We start from the raw sequence: 23,096 nt of genomic DNA on the forward strand, positions 1-23,096 counted from the left end.
ATCCATTGATTTTATGTTGTGATTATTTAATAACACAAAGCATACACATATCGTAAAAAAAATAATTTTTTCGAATGTAATCCCTAAGTGTCGAAACCCTGAGATGTTAATAGCGAAATATGTCTTCGAAAAGCGTATGAAAGAGTATAGAAGCAATATTTTTTTAAGAAAACCCTAAGCGTCGAAACACTGAGTTGTTAATAGCGAAATATGTCTTCGAAAAGCGTATGAAAGAGTATAGAAATAATATAAATTTTTTTAAATAATTTGAGTTGAAATCCCTAAGCGTCGAAACACTGAGTTGTTAATTGCGAATTATGTCTTCGAAAAGCGTATGAAAGAGTATAGAAATAATATAATATTTTTTAAATAATTTGAGTTGAAATCCCTAAGCGTCGAAACACTGAGTTGTTAATTGCGAAATATGTCTTCGAAAAGCGTATGAAAGAGTATAGAAATAATATAATATTTTTAAATAATTTGAGTTGAAATCCCTAAGCGTCGAAACACTGAGTTGCTAATAGCGAAATATGTCTTCGAAAAGCGTATGAAAGAGTATAGAAATAATATAAATTTTTTAAATAATTTGAGTTGAAATCCCTAAGCGTCGAAACACTGAGTTGTTAATTGCGAAATATGTCTTCGAAAAGCGTATGAAAGAGTATAGAAATATTATGAATTTTTTAAATAATTTGAGTTGAAATCCCTAAGCGTCGAAACACTGAGTTGTTAATAGCGAAATATGTCTTCGAAAAGCGTATGAAAGAGTATAGAAATAATATAAATTTTTTAAATAATTTGAGTTGAAATCCCTAAGCGTCGAAACACTGAGTTGTTAATAGCGAAATATGTCTTCGAAAAGCGTATGAAAGAGTATAGAAATAATATAATATTTTTTAAATAATTTGAGTTGAAATCCCTAAGCGTCGAAACACTGAGTTGTTAATTGCGAAATATGTCTTCGAAAAGCGTATGAAAGAGTATAGAAATAATATAATATTTTTAAATAATTTGAGTTGAAATCCCTAAGCGTCGAAACACTGAGTTGTTAATAGCGAAATATGTCTTCGAAAAGCGTATGAAAGAGTATAGAAATATTATAAATTTTTTAAATAATTTGAGTTGAAATCCCTAAGCGTCGAAACACTGAGTTGTTAATAGCGAAATATGTCTTTGAAAAGCGTATGAAAGAGTATAGAAATAATATAAATTTTTTAAATAATTTGAGTTGAAATCCCTAAGCGTCGCAACACTGAGTTGTTAATTGCGAAATATGTCTTCGAAAAGCGTATGAAAGAGTATAGAAATAATATAATATTTTTTAAATAATTTGAGTTGAAATCCCTAAGCGTCGAAACACTGAGTTGTTAATAGCGAAATATGTCTTCGAAAAGCGTATGAAAGAGTATAGAAATATTATAAATTTTTTAAATAATTTGAGTTAAAATACCTAAGCGTCGAAACACTGAGTTGTTAATTGCGAAATATGTCTTCGAAAAGCGTATGAAAGAGTATAGAAATTTTTTAAATAATTTGAGTTGAAATCCCTAAGCGTCGAAACACTGAGTTGTTAATTGCGAAATATGTCTTCGAAAAGCGTATGAAAGAGTATAGAAATATTATCAATTTTTTAAATAATTTGAGTTAAAATACCTAAGCGTCGAAAGACTGAGTTGTTAATTGCGAAATATGTCTTCGAAAAGCGTATGAAAGAGTATAGAAATAATATAATATTTTTTAAATAATTTGAGTTGAAATCCCTAAGCGTCGCAACACTGAGTTGTTAATAGCGAAATATGTCTTCGAAAAGCGTATGAAAGAGTATAGAAATATTATCAATTTTTTAAATAATTTGAGTTAAAATACCTAAGCGTCGAAAGACTGAGTTGTTAATTGCGAAATATGTCTTCGAAAAGCGTATGAAAGAGTATAGAAATAATATAATATTTTTTAAATAATTTGAGTTGAAATCCCTAAGCGTCGCAACACTGAGTTGTTAATAGCGAAATATGTCTTCGAAAAGCGTATGAAAGAGTATAGAAATAATATAATATTTTTTAAATAATTTGAGTTGAAATCCCTAAGCGTCGAAACACTGAGTTGTTAATAGCGAAATATGTCTTCGAAAAGCGTATGAAAGAGTATAGAAATTTTTTAAATAATTTGAGTTGAAATCCCTAAGCGTCGAAACACTGAGTTGTTAATTGCGAAATATGTCTTCGAAAAGCGTATGAAAGAGTATAGAAATAATATAATATTTTTTAAATAATTTGAGTTGAAATCCCTAAGCGTCGAAACACTGAGTTGTTAATAGCGAAATATGTCTTCGAAAAGCGTATGAAAGAGTATAGAAATATTATAAATTTTTTAAATAATTTGAGTTAAAATACCTAAGCGTCGAAACACTGAGTTGTTAATTGCGAAATATGTCTTCGAAAAGCGTATGAAAGAGTATAGAAATAATATAATATTTTTTTAATAATTTGAGTTGAAATCCCTAAGCGTCGAAACACTGAGTTGTTAATAGCGAAATATGTCTTCGAAAAGCGTATGAAAGAGTATAGAAATTTTTTAAATAATTTGAGTTGAAATCCCTAAGCGTCGAAACACTGAGTTGTTAATTGCGAAATATGTCTTCGAAAAGCGTATGAAAGAGTATAGAAATATTATAAATTTTTTAAATAATTTGAGTTAAAATACCTAAGCGTCGAAACACTGAGTTGTTAATTGCGAAATATGTCTTCGAAAAGCGTATGAAAGAGTATAGAAATAATATAATATTTTTTAAACAATTTGAGTTGAAATCCCTAAGCGTCGAAACACTGAGTTGTTAATTGCGAAATATGTCTTCGAAAAGCGTATGAAAGAGTATAGAAATAATATAAATTTTTTAAATAATTTGAGTTGAAATCCCTAAGCGTCGAAACACTGAGTTGTTAATAGCGAAATATGTCTTCGAAAAGCGTATGAAAGAGTATAGAAATATTATAAATTTTTTAAATAATTTGAGTTGAAATCCCTAAGCGTCGAAACACTGAGTTGTTAATTGCGAAATATGTCTTCGAAAAGCGTATGAAAGAGTATAGAAATTTTTTAAATAATTTGAGTTGAAATCCCTAAGCGTCGAAACACTGAGTTGTTAATTGCGAAATATGTCTTCGAAAAGCGTATGAAAGAGTATAGAAATAATATAATATTTTTTAAATAATTTGAGTTGAAATCCCTAAGCGTCGAAACACTGAGTTGTTAATAGCGAAATATGTCTTCGAAAAGCGTATGAAAGAGTATAGAAATATTATAAATTTTTTAAATAATTTGAGTTGAAATCCCTAAGCGTCGAAACACTGAGTTTTTAATAGCGAAATATGTCTTCGAAAAGCGGATGAAAGAGTATAGAAATAATATAACTTTTTTAAATAATTTGAGTTGAAATAACTAAGCGTCGAAACACTGAGTTGTTAATTGCGAAATATGTCTCCGAAAAGCGTATGAAAGAGTATAGAAATAATATAATATTTTTTAAATAATTTGAGTTGAAATCCCTAAGCGTCGAAACACTGAGTTGTTAATAGCGAAATATGTCTTCGAAAAGCGTATGAAAGAGTATAGAAATATTATAAATTTTTTAAATAATTTGAGTTGAAATCCCTAAGTGTCGAAACACTGAGTTGTTTATAGCGAAATATGTCTTTGAAAAGCGTATGAAAGAGTATAGAAATAATATAACTTTTTTAAATAATTTGAGTTGAAATAACTAAGCGTCGAAACACTGAGTTGTTAATTGCGAAATATGTCTCCGAAAAGCGTATGAAAGAGTATAGAAATAATATAACTTTTTTAAATAATTTGAGTTGGAAGCCCTAAGCGTCGAAACACTGAGTTGTTAATAGCGAAATATGTCTTCGAAAAGCGTATGAAAGAGTATAGAAATATTATAAATTTTTTAAATAATTTGAGTTGAAATCCCTAAGCGTCGAAACACTGAGTTGTTTATAGCGAAATATGTCTTTGAAAAGCGTATGAAAGAGTATAGAAATAATATAACTTTTTTAAATAATTTGAGTTGAAATAACTAAGCGTCGAAACACTGAGTTGTTAATTGCGAAATATGTCTCCGAAAAGCGTATGAAAGAGTATAGAAATAATATAATATTTTTTAAATAATTTGAGTTGAAATCCCTAAGCGTCGAAACACTGAGTTGTTAATAGCGAAATATGTCTTCGAAAAGCGTATGAAAGAGTATAGAAATATTATAAATTTTTTAAATAATTTGAGTTGAAATCCCTAAGCGTCGAAACACTGAGTTGTTTATAGCGAAATATGTCTTTGAAAAGCGTATGAAAGAGTATAGAAATAATATAACTTTTTTAAATAATTTGAGTTGAAATAACTAAGCGTCGAAACACTGAGTTGTTAATTGCGAAATATGTCTCCGAAAAGCGTATGAAAGAGTATAGAAATAATATAATATTTTTTAAATAATTTGAGTTGAAATCCCTAAGCGTCGAAACACTGAGTTGTTAATAGCGAAATATGTCTTCGAAAAGCGTATGAAAGAGTATAGAAATATTATAAATTTTTTAAATAATTTGAGTTGAAATCCCTAAGCGTCGAAACACTGAGTTGTTTATAGCGAAATATGTCTTTGAAAAGCGTATGAAAGAGTATAGAAATAATATAACTTTTTTAAATAATTTGAGTTGAAATAACTAAGCGTCGAAACACTGAGTTGTTAATTGCGAAATATGTCTCCGAAAAGCGTATGAAAGAGTATAGAAATAATATAATATTTTTTAAATAATTTGAGTTGAAATCCCTAAGCGTCGAAACACTGAGTTGTTAATAGCGAAATATGTCTTCGAAAAGCGTATGAAAGAGTATAGAAATATTATAAATTTTTTAAATAATTTGAGTTGAAATCCCTAAGCGTCGAAACACTGAGTTGTTTATAGCGAAATATGTCTTTGAAAAGCGTATGAAAGAGTATAGAAATAATATAACTTTTTTAAATAATTTGAGTTGAAATAACTAAGCGTCGAAACACTGAGTTGTTAATAGCGAAATATGTCTTCGAAAAGCGTATGAAAGAGTATAGAAATATTATAAATTTTTTTAATAATTTGAGTTGGAAGCCCTAAGCGTCGAAACACTGAGTTGTTTATAGCGAAATATGTCTTTGAAAAGCGTATGAAAGAGTATAGAAATAATATAACTTTTTTAAATAATTTGAGTTGAAATAACTAAGCGTCGAAACACTGAGTTGTTAATTGCGAAATATGTCTCCGAAAAGCGTATGAAAGAGTATAGAAATAATATAATATTTTTTAAATAATTTGAGTTGAAATCCCTAAGCGTCGAAACACTGAGTTGTTAATAGCGAAATATGTCTTCGAAAAGCGTATGAAAGAGTATAGAAATATTATAAATTTTTTAAATAATTTGAGTTGAAATCCCTAAGCGTCGAAACACTGAGTTGTTAATTGCGAAATATGTCTTCGAAAAGCGTATGAAAGAGTATAGAAATATTATAAATTTTTTAAATAATTTGAGTTGAAATCCCTAAGCGTCGAAACACTGAGTTGTTAATTGCGAAATATGTCTTCGAAAAGCGTATGAAAGAGTATAGAAATAATATAATATTTTTTAAATAATTTGAGTTGAAATCCCTAAGCGTCGAAACACTGAGTTGTTAATAGCGAAATATGTCTTCGAAAAGCGTATGAAAGAGTATAGAAATATTATAAATTGTTTTAAATAATTTGAGTTGAAATCCCTAAGCGTCGAAACACTGAGTTGTTAATTGCGAAATATGTCTTCGAAAAGCGTATGAAAGAGTATAGAAATAATATAATATTTTTTAAATAATTTGAGTTGAAATCCCTAAGCGTCGAAACACTGAGTTGTTAATAGCGAAATATGTCTTCGAAAAGCGTATGAAAGAGTATAGAATTATTATAAATTTTTTAAATAATTTGAGTTGAAATCCCTAAGCGTCGAAACACTGAGTTGTTAATAGCGAAATATGTCTTCGAAAAGCGTATGAAAGAGTATAGAAATAATATAATATTTTTTAAATAATTTGAGTTGAAATCCCTAAGCGTCGAAACACTGAGTTGTTAATAGCGAAATATGTCTTCGAAAAGCGTATGAAAGAGTATAGAAATATTATAAATTGTTTTAAATAATTTGAGTTGAAATCCCTAAGCGTCGAAACACTGAGTTGTTAATTGCGAAATATGTCTTCGAAAAGCGTATGAAAGAGTATAGAAATAATATAATATTTTTTAAATAATTTGAGTTGAAATCCCTAAGCGTCGAAACAATGAGTTGTTAATTGCGAAATATGTCTTCGAAAAGCGTATGAAAGAGTATAGAAATAATATAATATTTTTTAAATAATTTGAGTTGAAATCCCTAAGCGTCGAAACACTGAGTTGTTAATAGCGAAATATGTCTTCGAAAAGCGTATGAAAGAGTATAGAAATATTATAAATTGTTTTAAATAATTTGAGTTGAAATCCCTAAGCGTCGAAACACTGAGTTGTTAATTGCGAAATATGTCTTCGAAAAGCGTATGAAAGAGTATAGAAATAATATAATATTTTTTAAATAATTTGAGTTGAAATCCCTAAGCGTCGAAACAATGAGTTGTTAATTGCGAAATATGTCTTCGAAAAGCGTATGAAAGAGTATAGAAATAATATAATATTTTTTAAATAATTTGAGTTGAAATCCCTAAGCGTCGAAACACTGAGTTGTTAATAGCGAAATATGTCTTCGAAAAGCGTATGAAAGAGTATAGAAATATTATAAATTGTTTTAAATAATTTGAGTTGAAATCCCTAAGCGTCGAAACACTGAGTTGTTAATTGCGAAATATGTCTTCGAAAAGCGTATGAAAGAGTATAGAAATAATATAATATTTTTTAAATAATTTGAGTTGAAATCCCTAAGCGTCGAAACACTGAGTTGTTAATTGCGAATGATGTCTTCGAAAAGCGTATGAAAGAGTATAAAAGCAATATTTATTTTAAGAAAACCTTAAGCGTCGAAACACTGAGTTGTTTATAGCGAAATATGTCTTCGAAAAGCGTATGAAAGAGTATAGAAATAATATAAATTTTTTAAATAATTTGAGTTGAAATCCCTAAGCGTCGAAACACTGAGTTTTTAATAGCGAAATATGTCTTCGAAAAGCGTATGAAAGAGTATAGAAATATTATAAATTTTTTAAATAATTTGAGTTGAAATCCCTAAGCGTCGAAACACTGAGTTGTTAATTGCGAATGATGTCTTCGAAAAGCGTATGAAAGAGTATAAAAGCAATATTTATTTTAAGAAAACCTTAAGCGTCGAAACACTGAGTTGTTAATAGCGAAATATGTCTTCGAAAAGCGTATGAAAGAGTATAGAAATATTATAAATTGTTTTAAATAATTTGAGTTGAAATCCCTAAGCGTCGAAACACTGAGTTGTTAATTGCGAAATATGTCTTCGAAAAGCGTATGAAAGAGTATAGAAATAATATAATATTTTTTAAATAATTTGAGTTGAAATCCCTAAGCGTCGAAACACTGAGTTGTTAATTGCGAATGATGTCTTCGAAAAGCGTATGAAAGAGTATAAAAGCAATATTTATTTTAAGAAAACCTTAAGCGTCGAAACAATGAGTTGTTAATTGCGAAATATGTCTTCGAAAAGCGTATGAAAGAGTATAGAAATATTATAAATTTTTAAAATAATTTGAGTTGAAATCTCTAAGCGTCGAAACACTGAGTTGTTAATAGCGAAATATGTCTTCGAAAAGCGTATGAAAGAGTATAGAAATAATATAATATTTTTTAAATAATTTGAGTTGAAATCCCTAAGCGTCGAAACACTGAGTTGTTAATAGCGAAATATGTCTTCGAAAAGCGTATGAAAGAGTAGAGAAATAATATAACATTTTTTAAATAATTTGAGTTGAAATCCCAAAGCGTCGAAACACTGAGTTGTTTATAGCGAAACATGTCTTTGAAAAGCGTATGGAAGAGTATAGAAATATTATAATTTTTTTAAATAATTTGAGTTGAAATCCCTAAGCGTCGAAACACTGAGTTGTTAATTGCGAAATATGTCTTCGAAAAGCGTATGAAAGAGTATAAAAGCAATATTTATTTTAAGAAAACCTTAAGCGTGAAATACTGAGTTGTTTATAGCGAAATATGTCTTCGAAAAGCGTATGAAAGAGTATAGAAATAATATAAATTTTTTAAATAATTTGAGTTGAAATCCCTAAGCGTCGATACACTGAGTTGTTAATAGCGAAATATGTCTTCGAAAAGCGTATGAAAGAGTATAGAAATAATATAATATTTTTTAAATAATTTGAGTTGAAATCCCTAAGCGTCGATACACTGAGTTGTTAATAGCGAAATATGTCTCCGAAAAGCGTATGAAAGAGTATAGAAATATTATAAATTTTTTAAATAATTTGAGTTGAAATCCCTAAGCGTCGAAACACTGAGTTGTTAATTGCGAAATATGTCTTCGAAAAGCGTATGAAAGAGTATAAAAGCAATATTTATTTTAAGAAAACCTTAAGCGTGAAATACTGAGTTGTTTATAGCGAAATATGTCTTCGAAAAGCGTATGAAAGAGTATAGAAATAATATAAATTTTTTAAATAATTTGAGTTGAAATCCCTAAGCGTCGAAACACTGAGTTGTTTATAGCGAAACATGTCTTTGAAAAGCGTATGGAAGAGTATAGAAATATTATAAATTTTTTAAATAATTTGAGTTGAAATCCCTAAGCGTCGAAACACTGAGTTGTTAATTGCGAAATATGTCTTCGAAAAGCGTATGAAAGAGTATAAAAGCAATATTTATTTTAAGAAAACCTTAAGCGTCGAAACACTGAGTTGTTAATTGCGAAATATGTCTTCGAAAAGTGTATGAAAGTAATATTTTTTTAAAGAAAACCTTAAGCGTCGAAACACTGAGTTGTTTATAGCGAAATATGTCTTCGAAAAGCGTATGAAAGAGTATAGAAATAATATAATTTTTTTAAATAATTTGAGTTGAAATCCCTAAGCGTCGAAACACTGAGTTGTTAATAGCGAAATATGTCTTCGAAAAGCGTATGAAAGAGTATAGAAATAATATAATTTTTTAAATAATTTGAGTTGAAATCCCTAAGCGTCGAAACACTGAGTTGTTAATTGCGAATGATGTCTTCGAAAAGCGTATGAAAGAGTATAAAAGCAATATTTATTTTAAGAAAATCTTAAGCGTCGAAACACTGAGTTGTTTATAGCGAAATATGTCTTCGAAAAGCGTATGAAAGAGTATAGAAATAATATAAATTTTTTAAATAATTTGAGTTGAAATCCCTAAGCGTCGAAACACTGAGTTTTTAATAGCGAAATATGTCTTCGAAAAGCGTATGAAAGAGTATAAAAATAATATAACATTTTTTAAATAATTTGAATTGAAATCCCTAAGCGTCGAAACACTGAGTTGTTAATAGCGAAATATGTCTTCGAAAAGCGTATGAAAGAGTATAGAAATAATATAATTTTTTAAATAATTTGAGTTGAAATCCCTAAGCGTCGAAACACTGAGTTGTTAATTGCGAATGATGTCTTCGAAAAGCGTATGAAAGAGTATAAAAGCAATATTTATTTTAAGAAAACCTTAAGCGTCGAAACACTGAGTTGTTTATAGCGAAATATGTCTTCGAAAAGCGTATGAAAGAGTATAGAAATAATATAAATTTTTTAAATAATTTGAGTTGAAATCCCTAAGCGTCGAAACACTGAGTTTTTAATAGCGAAATATGTCTTCGAAAAGCGTATGAAAGAGTATAGAAATATTATAAATTTTTTAAATAATTTGAGTTGAAATCCCTAAGCGTCGAAACACTGAGTTGTTAATTGCGAAATATGTCTTCGAAAAGCGTATGAAAGAGTATAAAAGCAATATTTATTTTAAGAAAACCTTAAGCGTCGAAACACTGAGTTGTTAATAGCGAAATATGTCTTCGAAAAGCGTATGAAAGAGTATAGAAGTATTATAAATTTTTTAAATAATTTGAGTTGAAATCCCTAAGCGTCGAAACACTGAGTTGTTAATAGCGAAATATGTCTTCGAAAAGCATATGAAAGAGTATAGAAATATTATAAATTTTTTAAATAATTTTAGTTGAAATCCCTAAGCGTCGAAACACTAGTTGTTAATTGCGAATGATGTCTTCGAAAAGCGTATGAAAGAGTATAAAAATAATATAACATTTTTTAAATAATTTGAATTGAAATCCCTAAGCGTCGAAACAGTGAGTTGTTAATAGCGAAATATGTCTTCGAAAAGCGTATGAAAGAGTATAGAAATATTATAAATTTTTTAAATAATTTGAGTTGAAATCCCTAAGCGTCGAAACACTGAGTTGTTAATTGCGAAATATGTCTTCGAAAAGCGTATGAAAGAGTATAAAAGCAATATTTATTTTAAGAAAACCTTAAGCGTCGAAACACTGAGTTGTTTATAGCGAAATATGTCTTCGAAAAGCGTATGAAAGAGTATAGAAATAATATAAATTTTTTAAATAATTTGAGTTGAAATCCCTAAGCGTCGAAACACTGAGTTGTTAATAGCGAAATATGTCTTCGAAAAGCATATGAAAGAGTATAGAAATATTATAAATTTTTTAAATAATTTGAGTTGAAATCCCTAAGCGTCGAAACACTGAGTTGTTAATTGCGAATGATGTCTTCGAAAAGCGTATGAAAGAGTATAAAAATAATATAACATTTTTTTAAATAATTTGAATTGAAATCCCTAAGCGTCGAAACACTGAGTTGTTAATTGCGAAATATGTCTTCGAAAAGCGTATGAAAGAGTATAAAAGCAATATTTATTTTAAGAAAACCTTAAGCGTCGAAACACTGAGTTGTTTATAGCGAAATATGTCTTCGAAAAGCGTATGAAAGAGTATAGAAATAATATAAATTTTTTAAATAATTTGAGTTGAAATCCCTAAGCGTCGAAACACTGAGTTGTTAATAGCGAAATATGTCTTCGAAAAGCGTATGAAAGAGTATAGAAATAATATAAATTTTTTAAATAATTTGAGTTGAAATCCCTAAGCGTCGAAACACTGAGTTGTTAATAGCGAAATATGTCTTCGAAAAGCATATGAAAGAGTATAGAAATATTATAAATTTTTTAAATAATTTGAGTTGAAATCCCTAAGCGTCGAAACACTGAGTTGTTAATTGCGAAATATGTCTTCGAAAAGCGTATGAAAGAGTATAAAAGCAATATTTATTTTAAGAAAACCTTAAGCGTCGAAACACTGAGTTGTTAATAGCGAAATATGTCTTCGAAAAGCGTATGAAAGAGTATAGAAATATTATAAATTTTTTAAATAATTTGAGTTGAAATCCCTAAGCGTCGAAACACTGAGTTGTAAATTGCGAAATATGTCTTCGAAAAGTGTATGAAAGTAATATTTTTTTAAAGAAAACCTTAAGCGTCGAAACACTGAGTTGTTTATAGCGAAATATGTCTTCGAAAAGCGTATGAAAGAGTATAGAAATAATATAAATTTTTTAAATAATTTGAGTTGAAATCCCTAAGCGTCGAAACACTGAGTTGTTAATTGCGAATGATGTCTTCGAAAAGCGTATGAAAGAGTATAAAAATAATATAACATTTTTTAAATAATTTGAATTGAAATCCCTAAGCGTCGAAACACTGAGTTGTTAATAGCGAAATATGTCTTCGAAAAGCGTATGAAAGAGTATAGAAATATTATAAATTTTTTAAATAATTTGAGTTGAAATCCCTAAGCGTCGAAACACTGAGTTGTTAATTGCGAAATATGTCTTCGAAAAGCGTATGAAAGAGTATAAAAGCAATATTTATTTTAAGAAAACCTTAAGCGTCGAAACACTGAGTTGTTTATAGCGAAATATGTCTTCGAAAAGCGTATGAAAGAGTATAGAAATATTATAAATTTTTTAAATAATTTGAGTTGAAATCCCTAAGCGTCGAAACACTGAGTTGTTAATTGCGAATGATGTCTTCGAAAAGCGTATGAAAGAGTATAAAAATAATATAACATTTTTTAAATAATTTGAATTGAAATCCCTAAGCGTCGAAACACTGAGTTGTTAATAGCGAAATATGTCTTCGAAAAGCGTATGAAAGAGTATAGAAATATTATAAATTTTTTAAATAATTTGAGTTGAAATCCCTAAGCGTCGAAACACTGAGTTGTTAATTGCGAAATATGTCTTCGAAAAGCGTATGAAAGAGTATAAAAGCAATATTTATTTTAAGAAAACCTTAAGCGTCGAAACACTGAGTTGTTTTTAGCGAAATATGTCTTCGAAAAGCGTATGAAAGAGTATAGAAATATTATAAATTTTTTAAATAATTTGAGTTGAAATCCCTAAGCGTCGAAACACTGAGTTGTTAATTGCGAATGATGTCTTCGAAAAGCGTATGAAAGAGTATAAAAATAATATAACATTTTTTAAATAATTTGAATTGAAATCCCTAAGCTTCGAAACACTGAGTTGTTAATAGCGAAATATGTCTTCGAAAAGCGTATGAAAGAGTATAGAAATATTATAAATTTTTTAAATAATTTGAGTTGAAATCCCTAAGCGTCGAAACACTGAGTTGTTAATAGCGAAATATGTCTTCGAAAAGCGTATGAAAGAGTATAGAAATATTATAAATTTTTTAAATAATTTGAGTTGAAATCCCTAAGCGTCGAAACACTGAGTTGTTAATTGCGAATGATGTCTTCGAAAAGCGTATGAAAGAGTATAAAAATAATATAACATTTTTTAAATAATTTGAATTGAAATCCCTAAGCGTCGAAACACTGAGTTGTTAATAGCGAAATATGTCTTCGAAAAGCGTATGAAAGAGTATAGAAATATTATAAATTTTTTAAATAATTTGAGTTGAAATCCCTAAGCGTCGAAACACTGAGTTGTAAATTGCGAAATATGTCTTCGAAAAGTGTATGAAAGTAATATTTTTTTAAAGAAAACCTTAAGCGTCGAAACACTGAGTTGTTTATAGCGAAATATGTCTTCGAAAAGCGTATGAAAGAGTATAGAAATATTATAAATTTTTTAAATAATTTGAGTTGAAATCCCTAAGCGTCGAAACACTGAGTTGTTAATAGCGAAATATGTCTTCGAAAAGCGTATGAAAGAGTATAGAAATATTATAAATTTTTTAAATAATTTGAGTTGAAATCCCTAAGCGTCGAAACACTGAGTTGTTAATTGCGAATGATGTCTTCGAAAAGCGTATGAAAGAGTATAAAAATAATATAACATTTTTTAAATAATTTGAATTGAAATCCCTAAGCGTCGAAACACTGAGTTGTTAATAGCGAAATATGTCTTCGAAAAGCGTATGAAAGAGTATAGAAATATTATAAATTTTTTAAATAATTTGAGTTGAAATCCCTAAGCGTCGAAACACTGAGTTGTTAATAGCGAAATATGTCTTCGAAAAGCGTATGAAAGAGTATAGAAATATTATAAATTTTTTAAATAATTTGAGTTGAAATCCCTAAGCGTCGAAACACTGAGTTGTAAATTGCGAAATATGTCTTCGAAAAGTGTATGAAAGTAATATTTTTTTAAAGAAAACCTTAAGCGTCGAAACACTGAGTTGTTTATAGCGAAATATGTCTTCGAAAAGCGTATGAAAGAGTATAGAAATATTATAAATTTTTTAAATAATTTGAGTTGAAATCCCTAAGCGTCGAAACACTGAGTTGTTAATTGCGAATGATGTCTTCGAAAAGCGTATGAAAGAGTATAAAAATAATATAACATTTTTTAAATAATTTGAATTGAAATCCCTAAGCGTCGAAACACTGAGTTGTTAATAGCGAAATATGTCTTCGAAAAGCGTATGAAAGAGTATAGAAATATTATAAATTTTTTAAATAATTTGAGTTGAAATCCCTAAGCGTCGAAACACTGAGTTGTTAATAGCGAAATATGTCTTCGAAAAGCGTATGAAAGAGTATAGAAATATTATAAATTTTTTAAATAATTTGAGTTGAAATCCCTAAGCGTCGAAACACTGAGTTGTTAATTGCGAAATATGTCTTCGAAAAGCGTATGAAAGAGTATAGAAATATTATAAATTTTTTAAATAATTTGAGTTGAAATCCCTAAGCGTCGAAACACTGAGTTGTTAATTGCGAATGATGTCTTCGAAAAGCGTATGAAAGAGTATAAAAATAATATAACATTTTTTAAATAATTTGAATTGAAATCCCTAAGCGTCGAAACACTGAGTTGTTAATAGCGAAATATGTCTTCGAAAAGCGTATGAAAGAGTATAGAAATATTATAAATTTTTTAAATAATTTGAGTTGAAATCCCTAAGCGTCGAAACACTGAGTTGTTAATAGCGAAATATGTCTTCGAAAAGCGTATGAAAGAGTATAGAAATATTATAAATTTTTTAAATAATTTGAGTTGAAATCCCTAAGCGTCGAAACACTGAGTTGTTAATTGCGAAATATGTCTTCGAAAAGCGTATGAAAGAGTATAAAAGCAATATTTATTTTAAGAAAACCTTAAGCGTCGAAACACTGAGTTGTTTATAGCGAAATATGTCTTCGAAAAGCGTATGAAAGAGTATAGAAATATTATAAATTTTTTAAATAATTTGAATTGAAATCCCTAAGCGTCGAAACACTGAGTTGTTAATAGCGAAATATGTCTTCGAAAAGCGTATGAAAGAGTATAGAAATATTATAAATTTTTTAAATAATTTGAGTTGAAATCCCTAAGCGTCGAAACACTGAGTTGTTAATTGCGAATGATGTCTTCGAAAAGCGTATGAAAGAGTATAAAAATAATATAACATTTTTTAAATAATTTGAATTGAAATCCCTAAGCGTCGAAACACTGAGTTGTTAATAGCGAAATATGTCTTCGAAAAGCGTATGAAAGAGTATAGAAATATTATAAATTTTTTAAATAATTTGAGTTGAAATCCCTAAGCGTCGAAACACTGAGTTGTTAATAGCGAAATATGTCTTCGAAAAGCGTATGAAAGAGTATAGAAATATTATAAATTTTTTAAATAATTTGAGTTGAAATCCCTAAGCGTCGAAACACTGAGTTGTAAATTGCGAAATATGTCTTCGAAAAGTGTATGAAAGTAATATTTTTTTAAAGAAAACCTTAAGCGTCGAAACACTGAGTTGTTTATAGCGAAATATGTCTTCGAAAAGCGTATGAAAGAGTATAGAAATATTATAAATTTTTTAAATAATTTGAGTTGAAATCCCTAAGCGTCGAAACACTGAGTTGTTAATAGCGAAATATGTCTTCGAAAAGCGTATGAAAGAGTATAGAAATATTATAAATTTTTTAAATAATTTGAGTTGAAATCCCTAAGCGTCGAAACACTGAGTTGTTAATAGCGAAATATGTCTTCGAAAAGCGTATGAAAGAGTATAGAAATATTATAAATTTTTTAAATAATTTGAGTTGAAATCCCTAAGCGTCGAAACACTGAGTTGTTAATAGCGAAATATGTCTTCGAAAAGCGTATGAAAGAGTATAGAAATATTATAAATTTTTTAAATAATTTGAGTTGAAATCCCTAAGCGTCGAAACACTGAGTTGTTAATTGCGAAATATGTCTTCGAAAAGCGTATGAAAGAGTATAAAAGCAATATTTATTTTAAGAAAACCTTAAGCGTCGAAACACTGAGTTGTTTATAGCGAAATATGTCTTCGAAAAGCGTATGAAAGAGTATAGAAATATTATAAATTTTTTAAATAATTTGAGTTGAAATCCCTAAGCGTCGAAACACTGAGTTGTTAATTGCGAAATATGTCTTCGAAAAGCGTATGAAAGAGTATAAAAGCAATATTTATTTTAAGAAAACCTTAAGCGTCGAAACACTGAGTTGTTTATAGCGAAATATGTCTTCGAAAAGCGTATGAAAGAGTATAGAAATATTATAAATTTTTTAAATAATTTGAGTTGAAATCCCTAAGCGTCGAAACACTGAGTTGTTAATTGCGAAATATGTCTTCGAAAAGCGTATGAAAGAGTATAGAAATATTATAAATTTTTTAAATAATTTGAGTTAAAATACCTAAGCGTCGAAACACTGAGTTGTTAATTGCGAAATATGTCTTCGAAAAGCGTATGAAAGAGTATAGAAATAATATAATATTTTTTTAATAATTTGAGTTGAAATCCCTAAGCGTCGAAACACTGAGTTGTTAATTGCGAAATATGTCTTCGAAAAGCGTATGAAAGAGTATAGAAATATTATAAATTTTTTAAATAATTTGAGTTGAAATCCCTAAGCGTCGAAACACTGAGTTGTTAATTGCGAAATATGTCTTCGAAAAGCGTATGAAAGAGTATAAAAGCAATATTTATTTTAAGAAAACCTTAAGCGTCGAAACACTGAGTTGTTAATAGCGAAATATGTCTTCGAAAAGCGTATGAAAGAGTATAGAAATATTATAAATTTTTTAAATAATTTGAGTTGAAATCCCTAAGCGTCGAAACACTGAGTTGTTAATTGCGAAATATGTCTTCGAAAAGCGTATGAAAGAGTATAGAAATATTATAAATTTTTTAAATAATTTGAGTTGAAATCCCTAAGCGTCGAAACACTGAGTTGTTAATTGCGAAATATGTCTTCGAAAAGCGTATGAAAGAGTATAAAAGCAATATTTATTTTAAGAAAACCTTAAGCGTCGAAACACTGAGTTGTTTATAGCGAAATATGTCTTCGAAAAGCGTATGAAAGAGTATAGAAATAATATAAATTTTTTAAATAATTTGAGTTGAAATCCCTAAGCGTCGAAACACTGAGTTGTTAATAGCGAAATATGTCTTCGAAAAGCGTATGAAAGAGTATAGAAATAATATAAATTTTTTAAATAATTTGAGTTGAAATCCCTAAGCGTCGAAACACTGAGTTGTTAATAGCGAAATATGTCTTCGAAAAGCATATGAAAGAGTATAGAAATATTATAAATTTTTTAAATAATTTGAGTTGAAATCCCTAAGCGTCGAAACACTGAGTTGTTAATTGCGAAATATGTCTTCGAAAAGCGTATGAAAGAGTATAAAAGCAATATTTATTTTAAGAAAACCTTAAGCGTCGAAACACTGAGTTGTTTATAGCGAAATATGTCTTCGAAAAGCGTATGAAAGAGTATAGAAATAATATAAATTTTTTAAATAATTTGAGTTGAAATCCCTAAGCGTCGAAACACTGAGTTGTTAATTGCGAATGATGTCTTCGAAAAGCGTATGAAAGAGTATAAAAATAATATAACATTTTTTAAATAATTTGAATTGAAATCCCTAAGCGTCGAAACACTGAGTTGTTAATAGCGAAATATGTCTTCGAAAAGCGTATGAAAGAGTATAGAAATATTATAAATTTTTTAAATAATTTGAGTTGAAATCTCTAAGCGTCGGAACACTGAGTTGTTAATTGCGAAATATGTCTTCGAAAAGCGTATGAAAGAGTATAAAAATAATATAACATTTTTTAAATAATTTGAGTTGAAATCCCTAAGCGTCGAAACACTGAGTTGTTAATAGCGAAATATGTCTTCGAAAAGCGTATGAAAGAATATAGAAATAATATAAATTTTTAAGTAATTTGAGTTGAAATCTCTAAGCGTCGAAACACTGAGTTGTTAATTGCGAATTATGTCTTCGAAAAGTGTATGAAAGTAATATTTTTTTAAAGAAAACCTTAAATGTCGAAACACTGAGTTGTTAATAGCGAAATATGTCTTCGAAAAGCGTATGAAAGAGTATAAAAATAATATAACATTTTTTAAATAATTTGAGTTGAAATCCCTAAGTGTCAAAACACTGAGTTGTTAATAGCGAAATATGTCTTCGAAAAGCGTATGAAAGAATATAGAAATAATATAAATTTTTAAGTAATTTGAGTTGAAATCTCTAAGCGTCGAAACACTGAGTTGTTAATTGCGAATTATGTCTTCGAAAAGTGTATGAAAGTAATATTTTTTTAAAGAAAACCTTAAATGTCGAAACACTGAGTTGTTAATAGCGAAATATGTCTTCGAAAAGCGTATGAAAGAATATAGAAATAATATAAATTTTTAAGTAATTTGAGTTGAAATCTCTAAGCGTCGAAACACTGAGTTGTTAATTGCGAATTATGTCTTCGAAAAGTGTATGAAAGTAATATTTTTTTAAAGAAAACCTTAAATGTCGAAACACTGAGTTGTTAATAGCGAAATATGTCTTCGAAAAGCGTATGAAAGAATATAGAAATAATATAAATTTTTAAGTAATTTGAGTTGAAATCTCTAAGCGTCGAAACACTGAGTTGTTAATTGCGAAATATGTCTTCGAAAAGCGTATGAAAGAGTATAGAAATAATATAATTTTTTAAATAATTTGAGTTGAAATCCCTAAGCGTCGAAACACTGAGTTGTTAATTGCGAATTATGTCTTCGGAAAGCGTATGAAAGAGTATAGAAATATTATAAATGTTTTAAATAATTTGAGTTGAAATCCCTAAGCGTCGAAATGCTGAGTTGTTAATAGCGAAATATGTCTTCGAAAAGTGTATGAAAGCAAAATTTTTAAGAAATCCTTAAGCGTCGAAACACCGATCTTTTAATAGAAAAGTAATAAGAGAGTAATGCGATATTAGTAAAGAATTTGATTTAATAGACCCTAACGGTGAAACCCTCGATTTTTATTACAAGAAAAATATCTTCGAAAAGCGTACAAGAGAGTAAAGTGTAAAGAGTAATGCGATATTAGTAAAGAATTTTATTTAATAGACCTTAACGGCGAAACCCTAGATTTTTATTACAAGAAAAATATCTTCGAAAAGCGTACAAGAGAGTAAAGTGTAAAGAGTAATGCGATATTAGTAAAGAATTTTATTTAATAGACCTTAACGGCGAAACCCTAGATTTTTATTACAAGAAAAATATCTTCGAAAAGCGTACAAGAGAGTAAAGTGTAAAGAGTAATGCGATATTAGTAAAGAATTTTATTTAAAAGACACTAACGGCGAAACCCTAGATTTTTATTACAAGAAAAATATCTTCGAAAAGCGTACAAGAGAGTAAAGTGTAAAGAGTAATGCGATATTAGTAAAGAATTTTATTTAATAGACCTTAACGGCGAAACCCTAGATTTTTATTACAAGAAAAATATCTTCGAAAAGCGTACAAGAGAGTAAAGTGTAAAGAGTAATGCGATATTAGTAAAGAATTTTATTTAATAGACCTTAACGGCGAAACCCTAGATTTTTATTACAAGAAAAATATCTTCGAAAAGCGTACAAGAGAGTGAAGTGTAAGGAGTAATGCGATATTAGTAAAGAATTTTATTTAATAGACCTTAACGGCGAAACCCTAGATTTTTATTACAAGAAAAATATCTTCGAAAAGCGTACAAGAGAGTGAAGTGTAAAGAGTAATGCGATATTAGTAAAGAATTTTATTTAATAGACCCTAACGGCGAAACCCTAAATTTTTATTAGAAGAAAAATATCTTCGAAAAGCGTACAAGAAAGTAAAGTGAGAGAGTTAACGGCGAAACCCTAGATTTTTATTACAAGAAAAATATCTTCGAAAAGCGTACAAGAGAGTAAAGTGTAAAGAGCAATACGATATTAGTAAAGAATTTTATTTAATAGACCTTAACGGCGAAACCCTAGATTTTATTACAAGAAAAATATCTTCGAAAAGCGTACAAGAGAGTGAAGTGTAAAGAGTAATGCGATATTAGTAAAGCATTTTATTTAAAAGACCTTAACGGCGAAACCCTAGATTTTTATTACAAGAAAAATATCTTCGAAAAGCGTACAAGAGAGTAATGTGTAAAGAGTAATGCGATATTAGTAAAGAATTTTATTTAATAGACCTTAACGGCGAAACCCTAGATTTTTATTACAAGAAAAATATCTTCGAAAAGCGTACAAGAGAGTGAAGTGTAAAGAGTAATGCGATATTAGTAAAGAATTTTATTTAATAGACCCTAACGGCGAAACCCTAAATTTTTATTAGAAGAAAAATATCTTCGAAAAGCGTACAAGAGAGTGAAGTGTAAAGAGTAATGCGATATTAGTAAAGCATTTTATTTAAAAGACCTTAACGGCGAAACCCTAGATTTTTATTACAAGAAAAATATCTTCGAAAAGCGTACAAGAGAGTGAAGTGTAAAGAGTAATGCGATATTAGTAAAGAATTTTATTTAATAGACCCTAACGGCGAAACCCTAAATTTTTATTAGAAGAAAAATATCTTCGAAAAGCGTACAAGAAAGTAAAGTGAGAAAGTTAACGGCGAAACCCTAGATTTTTATTACAAGAAAAATATCTTCGAAAAGCGTACAAGAGAGTAAAGTGTAAAGAGCAATACGATATTAGTAAAGAATTTTATTTAATAGACCTTAACGGCGAAACCCTAGATTTTATTACAAGAAAAATATCTTCGAAAAGCGTACAAGAGAGTGAAGTGTAAAGAGTAATGCGATATTAGTAAAGAATTTTATTTAATAGACCTTAACGGCGAAACCCTAGATTTTTATTACAAGAAAAATATCTTCGAAAAGCGTACAAGAGAGTAATGTGTAAAGAGTAATGCGATATTAGTAAAGAATTTTATTTAATAGACCTTAACGGCGAAACCCTAGATTTTTATTACAAGAAAAATATCTTCGAAAAGCGTACAAGAGAGTAATGTGTAAAGAGTAATGCGATATTAGTAAAGAATTTTATTTAATAGACCTTAACGGCGAAACCCTAGATTTTTATTACAAGAAAAATATCTTCGAAAAGCGTACAAGAGAGTAAAGTGTAAAGAGCAATACGATATTAGTAAAGAATTTTATTTAATAGACCTTAACGGCGAAACCCTAGATTTTTATTACAAGAAAAATATCTTCGAAAAGCGTACAAGAGAGTAATGTGTAAAGAGTAATGCGATATTAGTAAAGAATTTTATTTAATAGACCTTAACGGCGAAACCCTAGATTTTTATTACAAGAAAAATATCTTCGAAAAGCGTACAAGAGAGTAAAGTGTAAAGAGCAATACGATATTAGTAAAGAATTTTATTTAATAGACCTTAACGGCGAAACCCTAGATTTTATTACAAGAAAAATATCTTCGAAAAGCGTACAAGAGAGTGAAGTGTAAAGAGTAATGCGATATTAGTAAAGAATTTTATTTAATAGACCTTAACGGCGAAACCCTAGATTTTTATTACAAGAAAAATATCTTCGAAAAGCGTACAAGAGAGTAATGTGTAAAGAGTAATGCGATATTAGTAAAGAATTTTATTTAATAGACCTTAACGGCGAAACCCTAGATTTTTATTACAAGAAAAATATCTTCGAAAAGCGTACAAGAGAGTAAAGTGTAAAGAGTAATGCGATATTAGTAAAGAATTTTATTTAATAGACCTTAACGGCGAAACCCTAGATTTTTATTACAAAAAAATATCTTCGAAAAGCGTACAAGAGAGTAATGTGTAAAGAGTAATGCGATATTAGTAAAGAATTTTATTTAATAGACCTTAACGGCGAAACCCTAGATTTTTATTACAAGAAAAATATCTTCGAAAAGCGTACAAGAGAGTAAAGTGTAAAGAGCAATACGATATTAGTAAAGCATTTTATTTAATAGACCTTAACGGCGAAACCCTAGATTTTATTACAAGAAAAATATCTTCGAAAAGCGTACAAGAGAGTAAAGTGTAAAGAGTAATGCGATATTAGTAAAGAATTTTATTTAATAGACCTTAACGGCGAAACCCTAGATTTTTATTACAAGAAAAATATCTTCGAAAAGCGTACAAGAGAGTAATGTGTAAAGAGTAATGCGATATTAGTAAAGAATTTTATTTAATAGACCTTAACGGCGAAACCCTAGATTTTTATTACAAGAAAAATATCTTCGAAAAGCGTACAAGAGAGTAAAGTGTAAAGAGTAATGCGATATTAGTAAAGAATTTGATTTAATAGACCTTAACGGCGAAACCCTAGATTTTATTACAAGAAAAATATCTTCGAAAAGCGTACAAGAGAGTAAAGTGTAAAGAGTAATGCGATATTAGTAAAGAATTTGATTTAATAGACCCTAACGACGAAACCCTAGATTTTTATTACAAAAAAATATCTTCGAAAATCGTACAAGAGAGTAAAGTGTAAAGAGTAATGCGATATTAGTAAAGAATTTTATTTAATAGACCTTAACGGCGAAACCCAGGATTTTTATTACAAGGAAAATATCTTCGAAAAGCGTACAAGAGAGTAAAGTGTAAAGAGTAATGCGATATTAGTAACGAATTTGATTTAATAGACCTTAACGGCGAAACCCAGGATTATTATTACAAGAAAAATATCTTCGAAAAGCGTACAAGAGAGTAATGTGTAAAGAGTAATGCGATATTAGTAAAGAATTTTATTTAATAGACCTTAACGGCGAAACCCAGGATTTTTATTACAAGAAAAATATCTTCGAAAAGCGTACAAGAGAGTAAAGTGTAAAGAGTAATGCGATATTAGTAAAGAATTTTATTTAATAGACCTTAACGGCGAAACCCTAGATTTTTATTACAAGGAAAATATCTTCGAAAATCGTACAAGAGAGTAAAGTGTAAAGAGTAATACGATATTAGTAAAGAATTTTATTTAATAGACCTTAACAGCGAAACCCTAGATTTTATTGCAAGAAAAATACCTTCGAAAAGCGTACAAGAGAGTAAAGTGTAAAGAGTAATGCGATATTAGTAAAGAATTTTATTTAATAGACCTTAACGGCGAAACCCTAGATTTTTATTACAAGAAAAATATCTTCGAAAAGCGTAAAAGAGAGTAATGTGTAAAGAGTAATGCGACATTAGTAAAGAATTTGATTTAATAGACCTTAACGGCGAAACCCGAGATTTTTATTACAAGAAAAATATCTTCGAAAAGCGTACAAGAGAGTAAAGTGTAAAGAGTAATGCGATATTAGTAAAGAATTTGATTTAATAGACCTTAACGGCGAAACCCTAGATTTTTATTACAAGGAAAAT

General features: G+C 28.7%; 1 long non-coding RNA gene across 1 annotated transcript in view; it reads left to right on the plus strand.

The window, feature by feature from the left end:
• The window catches only part of LOC105211274 (uncharacterized), a 45,686-nt gene that overhangs the window by 12,022 nt on the left and 10,568 nt on the right, over window positions 1-23,096 (plus strand). The window contains exon 3 of the long non-coding RNA XR_008471093.1: window positions 1-23,096. This exon is cut by the window's right edge and continues 7,749 nt beyond it. This is a non-coding gene — a long non-coding RNA (uncharacterized LOC105211274).

Source organism: Zeugodacus cucurbitae, chromosome 2 (assembly GCF_028554725.1).
Source record: "Zeugodacus cucurbitae isolate PBARC_wt_2022May chromosome 2, idZeuCucr1.2, whole genome shotgun sequence".
Taxonomy (NCBI): domain Eukaryota; kingdom Metazoa; phylum Arthropoda; class Insecta; order Diptera; family Tephritidae; genus Zeugodacus; species Zeugodacus cucurbitae.